General features: G+C 41.2%; 1 long non-coding RNA gene across 7 annotated transcripts; it reads right to left on the minus strand.

Moving 5' to 3' along the window:
* Positions 1-225: 225 nt before the first annotated feature.
* Positions 226-17,137, minus strand: Pincl (pregnancy induced noncoding RNA like). 7 transcript variants are annotated; one of them, NR_110640.1, is given in 5 exon segments: positions 226-1,400; positions 2,070-2,245; positions 6,008-6,536; positions 14,050-14,135; positions 16,900-17,137. It is a non-coding gene; the product is annotated as a pregnancy induced noncoding RNA like (long non-coding RNA).
* Positions 17,138-17,803: the final 666 nt, after the last annotated feature.

Genomic DNA, 17,803 nt, shown 5'->3' on the forward strand with positions numbered 1-17,803 from the left:
CCTTAACTGGCTAGAGAGAGGATCAGCAGTGCTTAGATATAAAATAATCCCACTTCGCTATCTGTCGATTAATGAACTGCCAGTCAGGGCAATGGGGGAACACAGGACTTGTGCCTCTAATTTTTGAACAGATTATCCTGCATTTATTCATAGGATTGATGGCAGAGGACACAAGGACATCTATCATCTCTTGATAGAGAGGAAAATGTATGCATAATTCCTTTGTAAAACATCTATTTATTTTATTTGGGGACACACAGGCATCCTGGTGCATATGTAGAAGACAGAGCTCAACTTACAACTCTCCATACTGTAGGTCTCAGAGATTAAACTTAAGTTGCCAGGCTTGGCAGGAGATACAGTGCCTTTCCCTGGAGCCATCTCATTAAAGCGATTGCCACACAAACATGAAGACCAATGGTGAGATCCTCGGCAAATATAAAAGGCTGGGTGAAATGGTACATGCTTGTCCCCTAACACTGGGGAGGCAAAGACAGAAGTGTTTCTAGATCCCGATGGCCCACTGCTCTTGTCCTGAGAGTAAGCTGCAGGCTTAGTGAGAGACCTTGCTTTTGACAACAAGGCAGAAAACAATAGAGGAATTCAACAATGACCTCTGTCCCCTTCACATGCACACTTAACACACACACACACACACACACACGTATATGCACATGCGCACACATCTTTAAAAAGCTATCAAAATGCTGGCTTTGATTTATTCTAGAAACAGAAGTGATGAGATAGCATCAATGCATTTTAAACAAATAGTAGAAAGACAGTACTGAACACTTTGCCCAACTATTTCATTTTATCCTCTGAGGCAGTTGATAGAGAAGTGCTTCAAAAGCAAGGGCCAATACTCAAGACTTCATTTTAAAACCACATTACTCACCACCATCCCTCACACTCACATGCTTTGAGGGCTTCATGATTGTGCCAACAAAGTCACTATTGTTTGAAAAACAAAACAAAGCAAAACAAAAACTTCATTAGAATTCTTTTTCTCAAGCCCTCAGGGTCTTGGCAGCACTGAGTCTAGGGACAGAATGGGCTCTCCTTTCTATGACACCTGAACAGGAAGTGGATTTGGCTCCCATCTCTCAGGTGACTTAGGTAAGGGGTCAAGCTGGGTCTTTTTCAGATGAACACTGTCATTGACATGAAAGTTGGATCATCTGGGTGTGTACATGGTAAGGCAGTGTCTGTCCCGTGATGTTTTCAGAGTTGGATTTAGATTTTCAGCCCTTGTCCGTGGTATCCTTCCTGCAGAGTCTTCCTGAAAGACCGGACCATGCCTTCTTCCTTCCGTTTCCACCTTCCACTATGGATAGGAAACTTGCAGTTCATGTTTTTGAAGATCTGTCCTGTTCTAGAAATGTATGATGTCATGAGTCTTCCTGAGAAGAGACCATTTTAACTAAAGATCAGTGTCAAAGTCTCACTCTCCAAACCAAGCCCTGCTTTGCTAATACCTCCAACTCTGTGAGAAGACTCTGTGATGCTACCCAGCAGAGACTGGTTCCATTGGAAGAGGGGGACCAAGGGAGACAATAAGCACTCTATTCAGGACCGGAATTCAGACTCAAATGATGCGAGTCTGGCTCTCAACCCTCCATGCACTATAAATTTTATCATTTACGCATTGACTTGCCCCAGCAGGAAAGAGACCAGCTAAAGTAGCATGTAATGTCCTTCCTGTTCCCATGCAGCTGGCTGAGGCTTCTCTTTCCTCTGCTTAAATCTGAATTGTATTTCTTCCTGGTTAATACCCCCAGAGTGCTCCATGTCTCTTTCAGCCTGACTGTAACATAAATAAAAGTGTGTGACCTTGCAAGAGTGAGCAGACTCTGAGAGCCAGCAGGGACTCGATGCTCAGGACAGGACGAGGCCTTCTGTCTCCCCACTTCCCAATCTCATTCTTGCCATCTCACAAATCTCAGGAAGGCCTCCTGAGGGAGGCAGTGATCTCCTTCCCACTCAATCATGATAGCTCTAGATACCCAACTCTTCACTAAAAGGCTGTGCAGATGTTTCTAGTGAGGTGCCTGTTTATGAGGTTGGCTGACCTGCTTATGCGCCATGTGTATGCCTTGTCCCCTCATTTCTCTCGCTACCCTGGGTCCAATCAAATCCAACTGGAGTCATTCAGAATCCCAAGCACGGATATCAGAAAGCAACACAAAGTTCAAATTCAGTAAGTGTTTCTAGGGTTCTGTTTCATAGAGCACGTTCCCCGTCATACCTACATGGGAGAGAAGACAGAATTGAGCAGAGCTGAATGAACTTGTGAATTTCTCCAGATTATGAGCAGCAACACACTCCCACCTTTCTGTCCTGCAGTAAAACTAGATTATAACATGGAAACAGGTATTTTTTTCCTGTCTCCTGGGTGACTGGTTTATCAAGTGTGTGTGTGTGCAAGAGTGCATGCAAATACATGGGTGTACATTGGTGTCTATGCCTGTGGAGGCTAGTGGCCAACCTCAGGAGTCCTTCTTCAAATGCTTTCTATCTTGTTTCTTGAGACTGGCTCTCTCACTGGGACCTAGATCTCATCAATTTGACTGACCACAAGGATCTGTCTTTCTCTGCCTCCCCAGCAATGGAGTTACAAGTGTATGCTGCTAAGACCAACTTTGATGTTGGTTCTCAGGGACTGAACTCAAGACCACAGGCTTGCACAACAGGCACTGATGACTGAGCATCTCCCCAACCACTTTGTTCTTTTACCCCATTTACCTTATAAACACGACATAGCTCAAGAGTCTGTAGGTGAGACAATATGTGCTCGATACCTCTGAGCAAACTGGTGTCTATTAGAGCCAAAGGACCTGACTAAGTTATAAGGGACTCTTTAACTTGCCTTCAGTGTTTAGGCTCAGTATGAACATGGGGTGAAATCACCAGTGTTCATGGCAGGGCAGGGACCCTACATCCACACCCAACACATCATCCTAAATGGTAGCCTTTGACACAGTCCCATTAGTGAGACATGTCACTGCCTAGGTTTATAATTAGTCCTGCAAAAACTCGAATACTTTGCTCCTCAAAGGTCAGTCAGCAGCTTCATGGAGATCCTATAAACTGGTTTGGAAAACCCTCACTGTCTAGACCCACACGCTCCTTCTGCCAAATGGTAATTTTTTCATTTCATCATCCCTGCTTCGTGTATTAGTTGGCTTTTGGATAGAAAGATGGCCTTTCCCTCATTCTCCTTTAGCTGACAGTGGATTTCGCTTTCAGTCAATAAGCTACAATATTTAAAATAATAATTAACCCCTTATCTAGCTCGCTCTCAGAGCTGACCAATAGAAGCTCCCACAAGCTGAAACCTCTGTCCTTTCTCTCATCTTGTTTTGAGTCTCTTGTTACTTTCTAAACTGAAAAGATGCTGTAGGCTTGTCTTTTACTTTTCTTCCCTTGGGCACGGAGTCCACCAGTTCTTCAAAGAGTTCAAATTCCTCTTAGTAGAGAATGTGTTTAAGAACTGAGCCTGGATGCTTGACATGTTCATTGCTACCATGACTCATTACTGTTAGGTAGGCCTCATAAAATGATAGAGCTAGAATACAAACACACAAATGCACGCGCCTGTAGTGGGTCTTCATCTCCATATTTATAACCAGACACATCAATCAGTCCCTCTGGAGGTCTATGTTCGGAATATGAGCTCATGAGAGAACTCCAGCGCTAACTTGATACCATTGGATTTATTCTCTCTCTTATCATTAACATGAGAATAAGGGGGCCTTCTGTGAAAATGAGAACACTGTCTACAGTAGAGATCCCTGGTTTTTGCTCAGTGCTAAAATTCAGAGAGTAGTTTCAGAGTTGCTAGCCCGTCCCATCCACACCTCCATGAAAAGGAAGCCTCATTCTAAAAGCCCGCTAAATGCTTAGAGTTTCACTTCCTGGCTGAAGGCCACACAGTCAACAAACACTGAGTTAGCACCTCCTGTAACATTAGGCTCGAGCAAGCGCAAGCTTTGTTTCCCTTTTGGATCACTTTGAGGCATTTCCCTGAAACCTTGTCTAAGACATCTGCAGTCTCATTCCTGGGGATCTGGTGCTGACACAGGAGACAAAGTGCACCTCTAACGAAATTCCAAGTAAACACTCAGTGAGCGTTTTCTCATTTCCCTGAAGTTAATCCAAGAAACCAATCATATAAATATCTCCATTCCCATAAACACAATTACCCACTTATTGTAAGAGTGTTATCTCCCAGGGCTATCCACATTCCTATGGCTTCCCTACCCCGGTGTTTAGGCACAAAGATCTCTTCCAGTAAACCCCGATCCTTCTTCCTTACAATGGCTCTCCACTGCTTGTTTCTCTAAATGCATAGCAGAGGCTGAAAGTGCCACGAGCCACAAAAGTTTATTTCAAATCCATCGAGTTCTCAAAGTCTCCACCTTCCACATTTAAAAATATTTATCTAATTAAATTTATAAGTGAGAAATTGAGAAACATATGGAATTAAGGATAGGAATGAAGAGAGAAAATGGGCCATTCATTCAACTTTTCTCAGCTGCTGTTCCTGACCCAGGAGACTTGGCTGAGTGCTGATGGAATAAAGTAAAACTTCCATAGGATGCCAAATTTAGGTCCAGTCTGAAAAGAAAACAAAATCCCTCCTTCTAGACAAACTATTCAGTTTGGAAACAGGGGGCACTTTTTAAAAGTCCTGCATTAACCCTTCATCATGAAGAGTTTCCATGGGGCAAGAATCAGTCCACCTCTTACAGTGCTGCTTAATGGGCAATCCAGAGATGTTTCAAGGCTTTATTTCCCTGAATAGAGACCTGTTTTTCCTGAAGGCCCTCGCTCTCCTCTTGGACAGAATCCACTTCACCATATCCTGTCTTGAGGGAGAAAATATATGAAGTGGAGGGAAGGGGGTCAGTGCCAGGTGCTAGAGATCATACATAATCTACTCTAGTCTTTCTCGAATCTATCCTTCTCGATGTTGGCCCACCAAAATGTCCAATTCCTTGTACCAGGTTAGCCCAGTGAGCTAATCCAGCTAGGAGTCTAAGAAGATGCTTTCTCAACACATGCAAGTTGAAATTGATAATGAGTGACAGACTGGGTGGGTGGGCCTTCCCAGACTGACTTAAGTGTTGTGTTATTCAGACCCATCCAGTCCAGTTAACTTCGGTCATTGTGTCACTGTGACACAATGATAATGTTTTAAAGCAGTGGCTCTCAACCTTCCTAATGCTGCAGCCCTTTAATACAGTTCTTCATATTGTTAAGATCCCAACCATAAAATTATTTTCATTGCTACTTCATAACTATAATTTTGCTATGTTATGAATCATCATAATTAAATATTTGATACGCAGGATATCTGATATGTGATACTCTTTGTACCCCAAAGAGGCCATGACCTACTCTTTGAGAACTGCTGTTTTAGAGGTATTGGTCTATCATTACAAGAAAGGCATGGTGGGTCTCATTCAGTGACATTGAGAGGTTATAACGTGACTTGTTGTACTGGATGATTTTGTATGTCAACTTGACACAAGCTTAGTTATCACAGAGAAAGGAGCTTTCCTTGAGGAAATGCCTTCATGAGATCCAGCTGTAAGGCATTTTCTCAATTAGTGATCAAGGGTGGAAGAGCCCATTGTGGGTGGGGCCATCCCTAGGCTGGTAGTCTTGGGTTCTACAAGAAAGCAAGCTGAGCCAGTAAGTAACATCTCTCCATGACCTTTGCATCAGCTCCTGCTTCCTGAGCTGCTTGAATTCTGGTCCTAACTTCCTTTGGTGACGAACAGCAATGTAGACTTCTAAGCAGAATAAACCCTTTCCTCCCCAATTTGCTTCTTGGTCATAATGTTTATGTGCAGGAATAGAAACCCTGACTAAGACATTTGTTCACATCTTGCAGAACCAGGAACCAGAGTGCTTAGCTGGAATTAAGGTAGAGATCATCTTCCAGGCCCACCCCCAGCTACCTTTTCCTGCTAACAAGGCCACAGTCTTAAAAGTCCTTTACCTCCGAAGCAACTTGATCACACCATATTGCAAACTTCTTCAAATGGAAGTTTCTAAGCAGATGGTACAGATATCTGTGCTCCAAGCTGCTCCCCAAAGTGAGGATAAGTAGTCCAACATTTGAGCATCATTTCACATTCAAATCCCAAGAGCCTGTGTATATGGTTTTTGCTCTATTTCCACTTGTAAGATGGGAAGTATGTGCCTCAGGAAACTAGGATAGACCTGGACACACTGAGGCAATTGGTCACACTGTGTTGCAGACTCCTTCAAATGGCAGTTATTAACCAGATGGTACAGCTATCTATGCCTCAAGCTTCTATGTTAACTGCAATTCCAGCTCTTGGCAGAGTTCCTTCACACAGTTATTCCAGAGATGTTGCCGGAGCTGTGAATGGATCCTTTCTGCTCAATCATCTTAATCATGGAAAGAGCCTCGATGCTCCCTTCAACATAAGATGGACACAGGATTGGTGCAGGCACTCAGGTGATCTTCCAAGCATTCAAGCAATCTGCAAAGTGATGGTGACCTGGAGATGACAAAAACATAAGTCCGTTTCCCAGCCTAATGCAGTGAACAACAACGATGAAATGTCTTCTGCCGCTGCTCGAATACCAGTGTGTGACCCTATTTATGCCAAAATAGCTCCATCACTTTATTCATAGGACACACCTGCTCATTTGGGTCTGGGTGAGTTCCAGCTTAAGCATCTTGGTGTTTGTTTTCAGTACTCCTTGCTCCTGACTTAACTGCAGGGGTGGAGCCTTGTTTGTTAGTTTCTGTGGCCCCTTCCTTAGAGAGTATTCATTCTCTGTAGCCTCCTTGCCCTGGTCTGTGGTTTATCCTCAGCTGGGAACAGTCTAATCTCTTGACATGGTCAGGGGCAATGCATGTGTCTCCATTCCTTCACATAACCATGGCTACAGAGATAGAAAGGAAAGGAGGACTAACCAAAACCACTTGCCTAGAACTCCTCAACTCAGAAGCAAACTTTGTATCTCAGAGTGTGGTGAACAAAGAACTGGGGAGAAGCCCTCTGCTATAGAAAGTAGACAGTTATAGAACACACCAAAGCACTACGCTGTTGGGAGCATCTACATTAAAAACCCTCCAACCAGTCAAAATATCTTGCTATGAAAAGTGTATAGAACACAGTGATGATTGCAGTCAGCCTGGCCTACTATAGCCAGAGAGCAGGTAACTTAAACGCATTAATTTCTCACAGTTCTTGGGGACAGCAACTAGAAACCAGGTTAATAGGAGACAGAGTGTCTGGTAAAGATCCTCTGCTCACTTTGCTGATGTCTTCAATAGGTCACCACTCTGTGTTATGAACATCCCCAAATGATGGTTCCTTCTTTTAAAAGCCTTAGTACCATCATCAGAACCATATCTTCACAACATAAGCCCCCAAGTACCAATGCAGAAGGGGTGAGTTCAGGATATGAATTGGGGGACAGGTAAACATTCATTCCCTGGAACCCATTCAGGTTATAAATGGCTGAAACTGTATTTGTCTGCAAACGAATGTATAAAGTATCTCTTTTCTAATACCTACCAGGTTCTGTCTTCTGATTTTTATCTTTCCTACTCAAATAGTATAATCCAAATTAGCTGAAAACACTTTTGATAGAAGAATGCCTTGGATTGCTGATAATTGTCTCGTGCTTCTTCAGTAATCCCTTAAATGCTGTCCGTTTGACCACTGTCATTTTCACATAATCAACATTCATGGTGGTAGCAGTATTAAAAAGAGATAATACCTGTTATTATCAACAGCCCATGATATTCCTGAGACAATGAGTAATTAGCTGAATTGCATTTGATCGCTTGATAATAATGTATTTATAAAGGATAGCTTATCACTTCAACTATCTCTCTGACTCGCTTCAGGCCACATATAAAAGGAAACATGAGAGGTTTTTATACAGAAGATAAAATCAAGTCTGCACAAAAGACTCAGCCACTTCAGAAACAAAGTTACTAGGTTGAAAAGACACTGGAGGTAGACTTTACTGTAGATGTTCCTGACAGCATAATGCTTTGGTGTATTTCTATAAATGTTTACTTTCTAACTCATTTAAATGTACAACGGAGAAATCATGGAAGCCAGTGGCCCTTGGTGGATGCTCTCAGCTTTTCACTTTGCAAAAATAGTTTGCTGCACCCTCTCTTAGGAAAATGAATGACATTGTCGACAGGCTCAGCCTCTTTGGAAAGAAAGGAATTTTAACAACCATTGCTATTCAAGCAGACCCCTGAGGCTCTCCCATTGTCCACCTGCATCTGCACTCCTCCCCCAGTGTAGCCTGTCCTCAGAAGCCTGCCAACTCTATGGGTGCTGTCCCTGGGAAATCCAATTTTATCCATCTTGCTGCACTTCCAGATCCAGATGTTTTAGCATCTCGTATGGTTTAGTTTCTTCATCTATCTTCACATTTCTATACAGACATCAAACTGTATTTAAAATAAAGATAGAAGAGGCATTAGGGAAAGCAGAAATTCTCTGAGCAGTCTTTTTGGTTCCCTCTGCCTCAGGCCCTCTGCCACAGCTCAACCCTCCCCTGGTCCTCCCAGGCAAGCTTTATCCTCTGCACTCTGAACTCTATCAATCTTCCTGCAAGGTTAATGTTCCCAGGACAGTGTTAACACTTAGCTCTCCTGGAGAGAAAACAGATTCTGTATGGTTCAGAGACAGGGCTCTGAGGCCCCACACTGACAATCAGACAGGCTCTAGCAAGATGGGTTCCAGCTGGAGAGAGTGGCCAGGAAGAAATGGGCTTTGTGGACTCAAACTGTCACGTCAAAGCAAAGCAAGTCAAATCAAAAGCAAAATATGTTTATACAGAAAGCAACTCGAACTCAAATGGCCACCAGATAAATACCTGAGCCAAGGAGACAGCCAGGTTTACCTGTGGGGTTCCAGTAAACTGCACAGCAGGTAACAGCCCAGTCTCTCAGTTCTCATTGAGATTTAACTCAGTACTTTGCACAAGCTAGGCAAGCACTTTACCACAGAGCTACAGCCTTAGTCCTGTTCTTTTAATTATGAGTAAATATTTGGCATTGTTCCACAGGTCTGCACAGTACTGGTAAGTGATTTAAGAGAAATATGTCTTATAGGATATATGTTTTGTCATCAATATGACTAAATCATCTCACCATGGTCACTGTTTCGTTCTCTCCTTTATGAATGCCAGAGCTTCTCTTACACAGCCAATAGGATGGCCAATGGGGCCTTGGGGAGGTCTTGCCTCAAGACTTCTCCTGACTTCCTGTTGTCTCTAGATAAAGTTATTGCTCTGAAAAGATGGATAAATCTATGTCTGTTTTTTTCTGACAACCCCGTCCTTCGTGTTATCCCCTGCTTTGTTCTTTTGTTCCAAATGGAGATTGATTGGTGTGATGGTTACTGTTAGCCTTCAAGTTGACAGGATCTGGAATCCCTATAAGACAGGCCTCCAGCCACACCAGCCACAAGTTATCTTGATAATATTAGTTGAGGTGAGAAGACATAGCCTTAAGGTGGGTGCCACCATTCCTTGGGCTGGGGTCTTAGGCTACCCCAGAAAATCTGGTTAAGTATGGTATTCGTCCTTCCCTTCTTCTCACCTGTGAATACAATGGGACCAGTGCCTCAGGCACCCACCACTCAGGCACTCCCCTGCCATGGTCCACTGACTGTACACCAAAACTGTGGGCCAAAATAAACCCTCCCATTCTTAAGCTGCTTTGTCTGGGTATTCTGTTACACAAGGAAAGAAGTAGTTAAGACTCCTGGATAGTTCTCCTTATCATTTGTCGTCTTCCATCACTGCCTATGTCTACCTGCGAGTGGCCCTAACAGACAGAGTAAAATAAATTGTTTCTAGGGTAAGTATTCGGATTGCCATCTAGTTTTCTTCTGACCCCCAGCATCACAGCATCAACTTACTTTACTTGAACTAACTCCAACTTGCAAGCGTCTTAGTAGGGCTTTGTGCCCAGAGCTATAAGGATAGTTAAAAACTAAGTCACTGACATAGATTGGGTGGGTTTTCTTAAAGCCTCCCATGTCTCCCTCACAAAGGTCCAGACACATTTTATGGCACCTCAAACCCTGCACTTGCTCTATTGTGTAAGCTTCCCTGACTCCACACTTGTAGAAAGGCTTCAGCAGGCTCTTCTCTCCAGCAATCCCATTGGAGGACCACTTCCCCTGGGGCAGATAGGTTGACAACTCAATGAGCACGAGGTCTGACTCAGAATTGAGAAATGTTATACCTGAGAAGAGAAATGACATTCAGGTCCAAGTTCAACCACCATGACCACTTGACCAGAGCCAGCCAGATCCATGGCCCTTTAGGCAACCATTTGTAGTTCACCTTGTCACGCCCTAGTGACTTTGTAAATGACTCCTAACTATGGCTCCACAGTCATACCTCTCAATTGTGGTAATTTGGATCTAAGGCTTACCTTTGCCCATGTACAGTCCTCATGTTGTTCTTTCTACCTATTGAGTGTCCAGCTTTCTCATTACCCAGAGGAAGAGGGGAAGAAAAGGGAAGAGGATGAGGAAAAGGAGAAAAGGAGGAAGAGGAGGAAGAAAAGGAGGAGGTAGAGGAAGGGGAGAAGACGTGATGGAGACTTGGTTACCATTGCACATCCCTACCTGTGTTTCTAAATAAAATAATTTCACTTCAAGGGAAGACACTGTCTCCCTTGTGTTTTCCCGTCTGCTCATGGTTGTTCTTTTCCCCAGAAATATTTGCATATCTAAGACAATGAAGAGAATCTCTGCTCTTCTTTCCTTGCTCTTTAAAAATCCAGTTCCTGGATTTAGAAATTGAGCTGGAAGGAGCCAATCAATAGAAAGACTGGGAAGTCCGGGAAATCAAGTGTTGGCCCTCCCACTTAGCCCTCAACTGTTTGTCATCTGAATAGCAATGCTGATGCTTGAATATGATTTGACTGTGGGTTTTTATGGATTTGGAAGGAAGGTAGAGTTTGGGTTCCCTCATACACATTTGGCAACAGGAGAAACACCATGCTGACACACTTACTGCTGCACCACAGAGTCCTCCAAGCTTATCTGAAGGAATTTTCCATGAAGGCCAGTTGGGCCTCACTTATACTCATAAAGTAATGGTTTCTTGGTGCATTCATTAGTTCCTTTCCTCAGGCTCCAAAACAAGTCCTTTCTTGTTGCTGGCTCTCATGGCAAAGCAATGTTCACTGGTCTCTCAAGGGAAACACTTCCCTATTACAGATGCCCCCTAATGAGAATGCCAATATCTAGCCTCAGCTGGTTACCATGATTCTCTCTGCTTCATTCTTCTGTGGGGTTGCCTTGAAATGGAAAAGTAGTCCTTGTGTTAATTCTGGGCTGAGTTTTGACATCTGGTTTAGGAATCAGTTCTTTTACCCAAGATTTCATAGTGGAAGATGCTCCAACCCAAACAGCATCTCAACATCTGCTGACACCTTCTCCTTCCTGCGTCTGGCCAGGCTCCATCCCGTAGATTCTCCAAGGTTTAGAATCTGATACATTCTAGAGTTTTGCTTTTTTTTTTAAAGTTCTCTTTCTTAAATCACTAAAAAAGACACTTAAACAACCAGGGAGGCGTTACTACCCTCAAATGTCTTCTCTGGTTTGTTTAATCTATTTTGTCTACATATTTGATTTATATCAAACTTGTGAATATGGATTTGGATATAAGATGTCTTTAAATTTTCTTGCTTTGAAGGCTTGATGCCAACTGCTGTGGTGATGTTATTAAGCAGAGATGAACCCATGAGGACATTAATTTTATTCATCCACTCAGAAATGGTTAGGCTGTTAGGAAGGAAGAATGGGTCCTCCTTGAAGGAAATAGGTGAGTGGGAGCCATCTTTGAAGGGTATTTCCTCCCAAGACCTTCCCTTCTCTAACCCTTTTTGATCAACTTTCCCTATTTTGTCCTGCCTCCTGCTATTTACCATGTGCCCTGCTATATCATAGCTTAGAAATAAAGGAGCTTATGACTGAAATGTCTGAAATTGTGGCCTAAAATAAACCTTTCCTCCTTTAAACTGTTTTGCTCTGGTGTTTTGTCTCAGCAATGGAAAACTGACTGGTGACTATATGAGACTGTGCATTCATTGTATTTCTCATTACTGTGACCCAATACTTGCTGAAGAGTGGTTTAAGGAAGGACAGGTTTGTTTTAGCCCACAGGTTCAGGAAGAGTCCAACATGCTACTGACAGTAAGAACTTGCTTGAGGTAGCTGGTCATATATTCTAAGAGTGAAAACAGAGAACAATAAATGCCAGTATTACACTTCCTTCATTTCATTCTGTTTTGGACCCTACCCTGTGAAATCATGCCGCCCACATTTAGAGCAAGTGTACCCACCTCAATTCACCCCACCTAGAAACTCCCTGACAGAAATCTGTCTCTAAGTGATTCTAGTTGTCAATCAACATTAATCTTCACAATTAAGAGTGGACTTTTATGCAAACTCAGAATGATAGTGCCCATAAAAGTAAATTTTGTCAGGAAAGGAGAAGGAAAAATTGGGAGGGCTAATAGTGAGATGTCTTTTGATCATTCAAAAAGAGTGCTTTTAAATAACTTAGATTATAAAGATGTAGACAAAGTTCAGATAAATTCAAAGTTTGCTGACTATTATATGTTACCACATACTCAGTAAGATTTGAGGTGGCTTACAAAATAAATATAAGCAATATAATGAAAACTGGATAAAGTAAAGACACATAGAGTGAAAAGTAAAAAAACAAATCTGGAGTATGACTAGGAAAGAACTCAGATTCATAGACCATGAAGAATAAATAGTATGAATGTAGCAAATTATTTTAAATTTGTTTTGGAGATTTTTGTAGAAGCCAAAGTGACATAACTCTAAACAAAGAACAAAGAAAGGGTGAGAATATATATTGATTTAGACACACAAACTTGTACCAAACACAGAATTCAGACCCTCTCTTCTGAGGCAAGCTTTTGTTAAATGTTGACAGCACACAGTTGTGGGTAGCATCCACAGATGAATCTCCAACAGCTGGTTGCTGGTTAAGAGTTTCTCAGAACAAATCAGTAAGCACTAAATCTTGATAGGAAAACTGACTAGATTCTCTACTTGCAAAGAAGAGGTCTCTAAATACCCCCTTTGGGGACAGATTCTAGGAAGCAATTGTTCTCTCAAAATGTTCCATCATGAAGTTTTGTGTGAAGACTACTAGTATTGAAAAATATTCCAACTGGTGCCCACTGTGTCTGTTAAACACACGCGCACGCATGCGCACATACACACACACACACACACACACACACACACACACACTCTAAAAGTCTAACAATGTCCCCGTGAAGACTTGGGATTCCTCACTCCTAGAAATAGCTCTAGTGAGTTGAAATAGATATGAAATATGCTTCCTTGAATTCCAGGGTTAGCTATTTTTCTCTATACTTTGTTGTAAGCTAATGGAAACCAAGATCATGGGAAGTTTGGCCACTCACAAACATTTCCACTTTCAAATTGTCTTTTTGTATCGATTGGAATTTATATCTGCTTTAAAGTCAACTCCAAATTGTGAGGATGGAATAATATCAGAATATATTATAGAATCATAAATTATTTTTCATCATAAATTATTCTTCATTGTATCTGTGCATGTATCTTATTTATTTCTAGATGATATCATTTGTTAAAATTGCAAACTAAAAATCAGAGCCCTAAATACATTCTACATTAAAGCCTTCAAAAGTATTGTACAATGTCAAATGGTTCCACTTAATATTGGCTTTGGCAATAGGATAAAGATGCAAAAGAAGAAGATTCAAGATGAAAAATACCATATGAGAGTTTATATTTTATAATCTGATTTGTATATGGTATCTATTACAGGTCAACTGTAGATTAAAATTCTCACCACCTTCAAGGATAAGCCTCTTAATTAAAAGCCAGAGAGCCACACGTGGCCACTCATAGTAATCCTTAGTGAATGAGGTCTTAAGCCAGACCAAGTTCAACTGCTCTTGTGTTGAAATGATCAAATACTTGCCTGCTCTACTGGAGGAAAGAAGACCCCACTTGTTAGATGTGAATCTCAGGTGAAGAATCTGTGGTTCTTCATGTGCAAAATATACTCTGTAATAGCAGCAAAGTCACAAATTAATCAAAAACTGAAGTTAGAAGTCATGTACTTCAAAATAAGTATAATTAACATTTTCAAGAAAACAAGGGAAAAGATAGCAGAGAATAAAACAGAAACAATTTAAAGAGGCTTTCTGGGGCTGGAGAGATGGCTCAGTGGTTAAGAGCACTGACTGCTCTTCCAGAGGTCCTGAGTACAAATCCCAGCAACCACATGGTGGCTCACAACCATCTGTAATGAGATCTGATGCCCTCTTCTGGTGTGTCTGAAGACAGCTACAGTGTAGTTATATAAATAAATAAATCTTTAAAAAAATAAATAAAGAGGCTTTCTGAAGTTATATGTGTTTTTAAAGCACCAAATAAATGTTTGAAAATAAAAAAGTGTCATTTCTAAAATTAATAGCTCAATAAGATGCAAATTGAGGTACAGGGAAGGGTCAAATAATAGAAAAAAATTGGAAGCAGCATTTATACAAATGGAATTTCAGAGGAAGTAACAGAGAAGATGGTAAAAGAGGCAACATTGGAACAAATAATGAACAAAAATATTCAAAACCTGTCAAAGGCCACGTGGACTTTAATATATCCATGCATTTTAAGGAAAATAAGTGCAAAGCTTATCCAAGTATAGGGTGTCTAAATTGGAAATCAAAAGAGAAAACTTCAATGACATGGGGGCATGGGGTAGGTTTGTTTGTCTTCCAATGAGCAATAAGAATGATAACTGACTTTTCAACCAAAATTATGAAAGCCAAGAGACAATAGAATGAGGAGACAAGGTTATGTGTAGCACAAAAAGAATGAAATATCAGACATAATTCTATACTCAGTGAAAGACACTTTCAACAAAACAAATCAGAAATAAAGACAAGAGTAGAATTTGGCAATGCAAGGAATGCATTATAGGAAATACTACAGAGTATTCCTTACACATATAAAAACCGTCCCAGATGATACCATGGAAATTCAGGAAAGGATAAAGAACAACATAAAAGACAAATGTGTGGGCAATTTATTTTGTTTTTAAAGACAATCATATAATGTTTTATGGAGTCTGAAAATTAAAATTAAGATTAATTATAAAACTAATGCTTCACAAAGGCCAAGTAAATACATTTAAAATAGTCTAGCTACTCTTGGGGAATGGTAAAATACTAGTTGTTGTTGTTGTTGCGGTTTTAATTATGTTGTGTGTGCCTGTGAATCAAACCCAGTGCCTCACATAGTAGGCAAGCCCTCTTCTACTGACTTACAGTTCCAACCTAGGATAAAGAGTTTTTGTTTTTTGTTTTTTACTTTATTTTATGGTACTGGCCATTGAGCCAAAAGCTTCTTACATGATAGGCATATGATCTCCCAGGGAGCTGTATCTCTAATCCTCTTGTATAAAATAAAGAACATGCTTATTTATTTATCTGCTTGTTACCAACGATGACCTTGAGCTTCTGATTCTTCTATGCTACAGCCTCAGCACTTGGATTACAGGAGACTGCCACCATACCCAGTATTTGTGGTGCCCAAGACTAAACTTAGGTTCATTCTACCAACTGAGCTACATCCCCACTCTGTTAGTTTTTAATTGTAATAAACTAATGCCACAGGCTGCAATATCCAGAGTTATTTCTTTTATGAGATCATTTCTATAGAAAAAACATAATAAAAGTTGTCTTACTGATCCATAAGGTCAGGAATCATATGGAAAGAGAAAAGAAAAGAAGTGAGGCAAAGGTAAATTTGGACATGAGCAGATACAAACTCAGTTACATCAGTAATTACATGTAGCCTTGACTGGATTCTTCTGGTACTATCAAACTAGATGACACAATATGCATTCATAAGCTCTTTATTTTTAACTTTGAGACTAGGTGCTACTGAATCCAAACAGTATAAGGCCCAGATTCTTTCTGATTTGGGTAATGATCAGAATTACATAATTGGAAGGTAACACAAATCGCTTCAAGCCCATGGAAATGCCCATGCTCTGAAACAGATTCAGTGAATGTGTAAACATTTCAAGACACTTGAGTAAACCCACTTGTGCTTCTTTAACAGGTCATTCATTATGAACCTGCAGTGTTTGGTAAATAGAAGAATCGATAAATGAATTCAAAGGTTTTAAGGGAACCATGTGATATTTCAGAGACTTAACAAGTCTGCCCACTAAAACACACAATGTTGACAACAACCTAAAAAAACATGGTAGAAAAATTGCACTCAGAATAATTTCCTGTCTCTGTCCAGATCTGTGAAGACTTGAAAGCTACTTTGAGAAAAGTTTTTCTCTATCCTTTGCACAAGTTCTCTTTTCACTTTGATTGTTTTTAAATTAAAACACACACACACACACAGAGGGAGAGAGAGACAGAGAGACAGAGAGAGAGACACAGAGGCAGAGAGAGACAGAGACAGAGAGTGCTAGCGAGCATGTACACATACATGAGCGCGCGCACACACACACACACACACACACACACACACACACACACACACACACATTAGAGATTGAACCTAAAGCCTTGGGCATGGTAGGAAAATGTTCTACCACTGAGTGATATCCAAAGGTCGCCCCTCCCCACTTCTGATCAGACCTAGCTCTGTCAAGGGATTCAAACCACATGCCTTCCAATGGACAGGCATAGAGAAGAAACAAGAAGGAAGCCAATAGGCAGTGGGGAGCGAGCGAGGGAGATAGAGCCTTCTTGCTGATAAACAGAGTATGAGAAGCCACATGTTTTTAGGGTCAAGCTGCCCTTACCACATTGAAGTCACACACTTTCTTCCAGCCAGTTTGGAAGCTATCCAGGTCACAGCCTTGTCCCACACAAGGAGCCATATTGCAGGGAGTGTAAGGATGAGGACAATGCATGGCTTGCTAGTTGGCTGGTCAAAAATCTGTTCAGTCAGGACAAAAATCTTCTCAAGACTTTCTTCTAATTATGACATTAAACAAGAAACTGGAGACCTGAGCCTGGGAGTGAAGCTCAAAGACAAACCCAGTTGGTATTTCAGGGAAAATTGAACTTGGTTATGTCTCATTAAATAGCCTCTAGAGAGCAAAAGGTCTGGGGTAGAGAATGACGGGAAGAAGCCGACCCCTTCTGAAAATGTTCAGTATCTTGATGAATATGGGGCCAAGAAATTAAAGAGGACTGAAAAGGGCATTCATTTCCTTTCCCCTGGCAGCTCCATGATCCTGGGGCTCCAGGAAAAATCACAAAGGATCTGTTTCTCTGAGTTTGGCAGGTCTGGCTTCTTACATGGAAATGATTGTGTCAGTAAGACTGGATTATTCTGGCTAATTGGCTGCATTTGTTATCTGAGATCTGAACATTGCCTCGCACATAAATTATTTTATTGTATGCTAATTTCCTGAAGAATCAGTAATCCTGTAATGCAAAAGCATATGGTTTCATCTTTGTTTGGTTATTCAGGGAACATAACTAACTCTTGCAATCCTTCACAGTGCCACCCTTGAACAGTAGGTCTCAACAGAATCCCTACCAGTCAGCTAACTCTGGGTAGTATGTATTAGTTGTACTTTAATCAAGTTACCAATATTTGTATGCACCAGATATTTCTGCCTGTATTGTTTCTTCTAAATGGCACTGCCTTTTGGGTCAATTTTATTATTTCAGGTTTGCAGAGGGTAACTAGAAGTC

Source organism: Rattus norvegicus, chromosome 9, assembly GCF_021556685.1.
Source record: "Rattus norvegicus strain SHRSP/BbbUtx chromosome 9, alternate assembly SHRSP_T2T, whole genome shotgun sequence".
Lineage (NCBI taxonomy): Eukaryota > Metazoa > Chordata > Mammalia > Rodentia > Muridae > Rattus > Rattus norvegicus.